At 39.3% G+C, this 8,390-nt stretch overlaps 1 long non-coding RNA gene across 1 annotated transcript; it reads right to left on the bottom strand.

Annotated features, from left to right (window-relative positions):
• Positions 1 to 1,182: 1,182 nt before the first annotated feature.
• LOC129672915 (uncharacterized) lies at positions 1,183 to 6,699 on the bottom strand. The gene is made up of 3 exons (XR_008719588.1): positions 6,586 to 6,699; positions 1,621 to 1,686; positions 1,183 to 1,276 (listed from the first exon to the last, which is right to left on the bottom strand). It is a non-coding gene; the product is annotated as an uncharacterized LOC129672915 (long non-coding RNA).
• Positions 6,700 to 8,390: the final 1,691 nt, after the last annotated feature.

The raw sequence follows: 8,390 nt of genomic DNA, 5'->3' as shown, positions 1-8,390 counted from the left end.
GACACCATTCTGGCTTAAAACATTTAAAGCTGGTTTTGAGAATAAGCAGCCAATGGTTCCCGGGATTTATATTCCCAATTAAGGAAAAAAAAAATTACTTTTTTTTTTTTTCTGTTTCTTTTTGTCTTTTTTGAGTCAGGGTTTTTTCTGTTCCGGAACTCACTTTGTATACCAGATTTACCTCGAACTCACAGAAAACAGCCTACGTTAGCCTCCCGAATGCTAGGATTTCAGGCTACTCCCGTCACCGCCTGGCTTCTAATTTTACTCGCTTAAAATGTTGATTTTTGGAGGGTTTTCTCTTTTTTCGATTGTTTCTTTAGCTGTACAGAAGCTTTTTAGTTTTACAAGGTCGTACTTGTCAACTGTGGACATTGATTCCTGGGACAATACAATTCTATTCAAAAAGTCCTTTCTTATACATGTAGAATGTAAGGTACTACCCATGATCTAATCTGACATTGTCCACAAATTGAGAACTGTGATCCACCTGCAGGGTAATACACATGGATCTAATTTCATCCATCCATATGAGAACATTCAGTTTTCCAGAACCACTGGTTGACGATGATATCTTTTTTCCAATGTGTGTTTGTGTTCTCTTTGTCAAATATGAGGAGTAGAATATCAGTTACTGGGGCTGGAAAGGGTAAAGGGGATAGTCAAGAATTTGAATAAAAAAAAATCTAGGCAAGGTAGCCATCGATTTTGATGTTGGATCTTTGTAGTGTTGACTTTAAAATATCAGGAAGAATAGTATATTAAAAAAAGCACATACAATAGCTTGACTTTATTGCTATTAAATTATATCAGTATAGCAGTGTTCTTTAATACAATGGAATGAAATGAGTTTGAAAATTAAGCTGAGTGTGGTGGCTCATGCTTTTTAATCCTAATACTTGGGAGGTAGAGGGGGTGCATCTCTGATTTCATTGCCAGCCTGTCTACATAGTATATTCTGGGACAGTTAGAACTACATAGTGATACTCTTTGCTGAGCAAATTCAAAACCAAAAGATAATGACATTTTCTTTGAGTAATTATGTTAGTTAGTTAAGACCATTTTCTATTATAGCCAGATATATACTATCCAATGTGCTTTTTTACCTAACTGTTAAGTTAAAAAAACAAAAACAAACTTACAGGGTCAGACACAGCCTGATCATCAGAAGCCTCTGAAGATTTTGGTTCAGGATCAAAGCTTGGCAAAGCAACCACTGGATTAGGTGATGGATTTCTGTAGTGTTGATTTGTAGTCTTGAATATATTAGAAATAGCTATATGTAAAAAAACAAAACAAAACAAAACAAAACCACAGTATAATGAACACATTGGTATACAATTGAGCTGAACACTTGAATTTAAAATTAAAATAGTAGAGGCTAGAGAGATGGCTCATCCATTAATTACATCTGCTGCTCTGGCAGAGAACCTTGGTTCTCCTCCTAGCATTTATGTCCGGTGATTAACAACTACCCAATGCAGTTCTCCGGTACCAAGGCCCTATTTTTATTATTTGTGGGCACACATGGTACACACAATAGGCACACATATATACATATAACAAAAAAAAACCAAATAAAGAAATCTTTAATATTAAGAGAGTATAGTAATACAGTACCTGGATTGAGTAAGTCACCCTTTTCTTCCTCTGAAGATGAGTTGGGGAGACATGTCTTCAAAACATCTGCAAGAATATATTAAAACTCATCACTGAAAGGAAATATAATAAAATAATAGAATACTGTCTAAGAATAGGCATATACAACGAATAACATATATTTATGGCACTTAATGGTGACAGGATTTCATGACTCAAGTTCTTGTTTCTCAAAAAATGAAGCCCACGCCCAATTCTCATGCCACATTTCACAGCCCTAGATTTCTGGAAGTTTCATTATATAGAGAAGCTGATTGGACAGCAGTCCAATGTGATTCTCAGTAGCAATACTTGAGTTCTGAAAGGGACTCATCCGACAGTTAAATGTAGATACTACTATACGACTAGTTTAAGAAGGTGAAATATACTACTCCAGAAGTCAAATTGGGCCTGACAGGATCACCAGATCATTTTCAGACTGTGATCTCTTCTCCCTGTGTGAATAAAGTTTTCTGATTATTGAGGAATCATATTTATATTAAGAAGGTCAAAACTGGATTAATATTTCCTTTCACAAGGAGGTAATGTCTAAGTTGTGGTTTCTATTGCTGTTGATAAAACACCATGACCCAGAGCAACTCGGAGAGAAAAGGGTTTATTTCATCTTATACCTTGGACTCCATCATTGAGGGAAGTCAGGACAGGAACTCATGCAGAGCAGAAACCTGGAAGCAAGAACTGACAGAGACCTTGGAGGAATGCTGTTTCCTGGCTTGTTCCCATGGTTTGCTCAGCCTCCTTTCTTATACTATCCAGGTTCACCCATCTAGGAGTGTCACCATACCCTATGGGATGGGCTCACCCACATCAATCCTCAGTCAAGACAATACACCAGAAGACAGCCCATATCTGATATGGGCAGTTTCTCAGTTGAGGTGTCCTCTCCTCTAGCCTGTGTCGAGTTGACATAAATCTTAGCCAACACAGGCAAAGAAAAAAAATTGTTCATTGAAACCACAAAATTATTTTTATCTCCTTACAGAAAGAAGTAGTAAAAAGTAACATAAATACAGAGTTGTTACATGATGACATTAATGAAATATTCTGTGACAGCTGTTCTCAACCTGTGGGTCATGAACAGTTTGGGGAATCACATACCAAAATCCTGGATATCAGAGATTGACATTACACATCATAACACTAGCAAAATTACAGTCATGAAGTAAGTAGCAACAAAATATTTTTGGCAGCAGGTCCTCATAATATGAGTAACTGTAATAAAGCGTCATAGCAGTAAGATGGCTGAGAACCACTGTTCATTGAAAACATGACAGAAAGCTAGGAATAAAACCTTTTTTTTTCTCAAACTGTTTGATAGCATGATTTTTCTGCTACATTCTTATCATCATCACTATTATTATTATATTATTATGGGATTTTGAGACAGGGTTTATCTGTGTAGCTACGGCTGTTCTGGTACTCTGTGTACAGGCTGACCTTGAACTCATGGGTATCCACCTGCCACTGCCTCCTGAACGCTGGGATTAAAGGCATATGCCACCATGCCCAGCCCTGCTACTTTATTTTTGAGACAGACTCTCAGTATACAGCTCACACTGGCCTTGAACTTTCAACATTTCTGGCATTATAAGAATGTGCTACCATTGTTGGACTTCAATCTTATTTTCAGTTTAAGTGTTAAACCATCAAATTGTTCCTACCTGTGGTTATACTTCAATAAACACACTTTTCTTTTTGAAGGAAAGCATGTTGGGCATATATTCTTTATAAAAATCATTTCTTTTATTTTGGGGAATTAAAATTATTTCATTTCTTCCTTCCCTTTTGTTCTTCTAAACCTTTCCATATACTTCTCTCCTTGCTGTCCTTCAGATGCATGGCATTCCTTTTCATCTACTATTGTCACACACATGGATGTTTGTGTGCGCGTTTGTGTGTGTGTATTCCTCATTATGTAAGTGTGCTGGCTAGTTTTGTCATATTGACCCGAGGCATAATCACCAGAGAGAAAGCGACCTCAATTGAGAAAATACCTTCATATCACTGGGCTGTACACAAGCCTGCAGGGCATTTTCTTAATTAGTGACTAATGGGGGAGGATTCAGCCATAGGGGGTGTACCACACCTGGAATGGTGGTCCTGGGTTATTCTTTTTATTAATTAATTCAATTTACAACTCAGTCATAGGCTCCTCTCTCCTGCATCCCCCCTCCCAGGATAGGAAACGCCCTTACCCAGACACCCCAGCTAATCTGTTCACACTAGGAATGAGTGTGTCTTCCTTCCCTGTGGCCTGGCAGGGAAGTCCTATCAGAGAAGAAATGATCAAAATCTAAGCAACATAGTCCATGTCAGAGATATCCCTGACTCCCCTAAATAGTGGGCCCACAAGAGGCCTAAGATACCCATCGGCTGCTTGTAAGTAGAGGACCTAATTCCAGACCATGCATCGTCCTTAGTGCTTCAGACTCCACAGGGCCCTCTTTGTCCTGCTTGATTGGCTCTGATGGCCTTCCTGTGGAGTTTTGTCACTTCTAGGTCCATTTATCCTTCGCCCTCTTTTCTGGTCGACTCCCTATGCTTCACCCAATGTTTGGCTGTGACTCTCGGTACCTGTTTTATATCCATGACTGAGTGGAGCCTCTAAGAGGACAACACTGGTGGGATCCTGTCTGCAGGCATATCAGAGTATCCTTAATACTGACAGAAGAAGAGAAAACAGGGTGGGCCTTAGAGTTGGGTCCAACACTGGCCGGACTCTCACCCATATATGCACTTAGTGTCTTTGGTACAGGAAGGCACCCCACATGTTCTCAAGAGAGAAACAAACAACAATCCAGCCGTAACCCCTTTATCTACAATGGAGTACTGCCAGCAAGATATGCTAGGCTAGCGGTGACACAAAGCGTGTGCAATAACTCAATACCTGATTTGACTTAAGATGGAACCCACATTTGACACTGTTGGATGACCAAGAACCTGAAACTAGGTAGCCCAGGGACCTATGGTAATAACAACTACTACCGTTCTAAAACAAACAAACAAACAAACAAACAAAAAATAGCATAGCAATCAAAGGACTCCTAATGTAACTCTGCTGTAGTCATAGATCAGTGCCTTGCTTATCCATCAGCAGAGAAGCTTCCTTCTGCAGCAAGTGGGAACAATTCAGAGACCCATAACTGGACAATGTACCCAGAGTGAGAGACTTTGAAACACTAAGCCCTAAACCGGATGTTTCCATCAAATCCCTTCCCTCAGGGCCTAGGGAGCCCTCAAGAAGAGGAGGCAGAAAGAGCAGAACCTAAGAGCCAGTGAGGACAGACAAGGAGACAAGGCCCTCTAAATCAACAAGTTTGATGCACATACAAATTCAGAGATTGAGGCAGCATGCACAGAGCCTGCACAGGGCTTCACCAGATAAAGTCCAAGAGCTTTAAGGAAAAGTGGACACATGCTCTCATGCCTAACCCAGAAGCATTCTCCAACTCATAACCAAATGCAAATGAAAATTTAGTTTTCTCAGGGACTTTCACTGGGGAGACTAACTATTTTTAAAGCTAAGCTGCAAGCTCAGAAAATGAACTCAACATATTTCTGGAGGTTCCTTGACTCATATCGTCTGTCAGGGTTCTTTTCTTCTTTTTAAAATTTTATCTTATTTTAACTTTTCATTTCACTTATACATGATTGTCCTTTCTCTTTTTATCCTATACGTGCTTTGCATAAATATTATAGCTCCCAGTTTAATGCTTTTAAGGGATTCCTAAGTGCCTGAATGAATGGATCTTTGCTTCTATATCAGTTTCTTGCACCCTACTGTGGGCTCTTTCCCTTCTCTTTTTTTATGATGTCTGATTATGATACGTTAGGGTTTCTTAAATTGTTACGCATTTTATTTTACTTTATTATTATGCTTTAAGAGCCTTTTGGTTTTCTAATGAAAGGGAGTGAATCCGGATGAAAGAGACATGGGGAAGAACTGGTAGTACAGAAGCGAAAACCAGAATCAGTATATATGTTCTATAAGGGAAAAAAAATCCATTTTCAAGAAAAGGATCCCATATGCACAAGCCAAGCAACCAACCAACTAGGGCGACTAGTGAGAGGGCTCAAGAAGTAAAGGCAATCGCTGCCAAGCTAGATGACTTAAGTTTGACCCATATGGTAGACAGAGAAAACCCATTCCTGCAGGTTGTCCCAAGACCTCCACTCACAGGCCATAGTATGCTCAAGCACACACGCACACTCATACACACACACACACACACACACACACACACCAAAATACATGTAATTAAAGCATTTTTAAAGTTGGGATCCTATCATATAAGACTTATAATGTAGTAAGGAAGGTCAATTTTTACTGAATTTAATTGTTTCTCCTTTTTTACACATGATATTTTAACATCTCAAATCATTACTGTGTCCCAAGCACATCATCACCAGGAATATCTTCAATTCTTACTAACTTTTAAATGGGTTAAAACGCCCTTTTCATGTGTATGCATGTGCATGTGTAGATAGGTACACGCATGTTCACACCTGTGTGGCACATGTGCACATGGGAGCCCCAAGGCTGATGCTGGAAGTCTTCTTCAATTGCTCTCTACTCTATCCACTGAGGCAGAGAATTGAACCCAGAACTTGCCAATAACACTAGAGTCCAGCCAGTCACTTTCTTCCAGGGATTCCTGTCTCTGCCCTATAAGAACTGGAATTACAGTGAGGCTGCCATTCCATCCAGCATTTACAAGGCTTCTGAGGATCCAAATTCCAGTACTCATGCTTGTGGCTTACACAGCTGGTGCGTTAGCTGCTAAGGCATTTCCCTAGTACTACCTGGCTTTTCATCTAAACTCTACAGAACAAATACATCAAGTACTGAAACTAACCACTTACAGTTTTTCCCAATCAAAGAAAAAAACAACCATCATATGAAACTTCATTGAAATAAATGCTTACTTGGAATGTCAGGTTTCAACATTGATGTCTCTCCAACAAAGATCAACTCATCATCTTCGTCTTCACTTTCATTATGAATTTCTTCAGTTTTATGCTGACACGGTTCCAAGTCTTCTTCTTCACATCCCATATAAAGATCTCCCATTTCTGAAGTATCTAATATCGAAAAGGAGAGAAACAACCCTTATTTTCAAAAGAAAAAATAGAGTTTTGTAATAGGGAGTATGCTAATTAAATATGAACTTTAATAATTACAAAGGAAACTACTGAATAAGTAAGTAACTATGAATTGACATTCCTAGAATGAATAACATATCAAGAATTAACTGAGAAAACAACCTGTAATATCCAAACTAGTAGCTCAGTGCAGAGGTTTACCCCAAAACCAAGAGTGGAAGTTAAATATAACTTGGTGAAACAATAAAGGCGTTTTAAATTTTAAATCATGAGGGATAAACGGTGAGAAAAAGAAGAACCCACAACATAGCAAAGACCAACTACAAAGCAAAAAGAAACAAGAAAAAAAGAAATTAGATTCAGTGATCTCTGTCTCTCCTTTTAACCAATTTCTCTCCTATCTATTGATAGGGGTGAAACCAGGGTTGGGAAGGTGAAAAAAAAATCCACATTGTAGCAAAGGCCAGCTACAATACCCCTAAATAATAATTGCTCACAAATCTTGGCCAGATCTGTGGCCTCTGGAGCTCATTCCCCTAGTAAATATTGTCTATAACGCCTTCACAAGGGTTAGACCCTCTTCTTGGAAACCTTAACTATACAACTTAGTTAAGTGTCTAGGATTCCTTATGGAGGAGGAGGGCCTCATACAAGTTCCTCTTAGCGACTGTTAACTGAGCCACTTTACAGTCAAACTTTTCTGTTTTACATTTATTTGTGAGGGCATTTTTCCTCCATCATGTAGATCTCAGAGACTGAATTTAGTTTATCAGACTTGGTCCCACTGAGCGACCTCACAGTCTCCACCCCATGTATTTTTAATTGCCTATAAATCCGTGGGGGAGGAAGAGGCCTTATGAGCTTTTCTTCCAATCATCTATTTGCCTATGAAACCTTGGGGAAGAATGTAGCCTCATGAGACCCCTCCTCTAGTAACCTTTAACTATCTACAAAACCTTGGGGTAGAAAGTGGGTCACAGCACCTTTCCCATTTCATAAAGAAAAGTTAATGAGCCAATCTTGTGTAGGTCTTCCTCAGGTAATCAAACCTGCTAAGAATTCGTGAAGGTAAAGGATTTGTCATTCTCAAAGGACACAGAGTTCCATAACACTTGACTAACTGTAAAGGAAGTTAAGATATATCCTGGGATACATGAGACCCTGTAACCAAAAACTAAAAAATGAAGAAAAAAAAAGGGGGGGTGAGGGTGCCTATCACCAACCCTGACTACCTGAATTTGAGTTAAGACCTACATAGTAGAAAATGACTCTCACAAATTGCCCTCTGTCCTCTGCATGTGCCACATGCCTGCGCGCAAATACTCACACCTGCAATAAATAAAAGAGAAAAAATGGAGGGCAATTTAAGGAGAGAAAGTGTTCATTGGATACAGCACTCAATGATCAAGCATCAGAATCAAAGTCCAGATCACAGAGACCACAGAAAGGCTGGGAAGATTAGCTGGATAGATGGTTTCTCAGTTAAGAGCACTCCTTGCTCTTCCAGAAGTCCTGGGCAGAGTTTCCAGCATCCAGGCAGGTTTACCAGGACAGTAGTAGGGAGACTGCAGAGACAGAATTCAGGTGAAGACAACATGATAAGAGAAAGAGGAGCCAGCAGATTAGAG

Source organism: Psammomys obesus, unplaced genomic scaffold (genome assembly GCF_907164565.1).
Source record: "Psammomys obesus unplaced genomic scaffold, mPsaObe1.curated_primary_1811, whole genome shotgun sequence".
In the NCBI taxonomy this organism is placed as follows: domain Eukaryota; kingdom Metazoa; phylum Chordata; class Mammalia; order Rodentia; family Muridae; genus Psammomys; species Psammomys obesus.
Note: the sequence above shows the minus strand (reverse complement) of the source record. Positions and strands in the feature narration are given on the sequence as shown.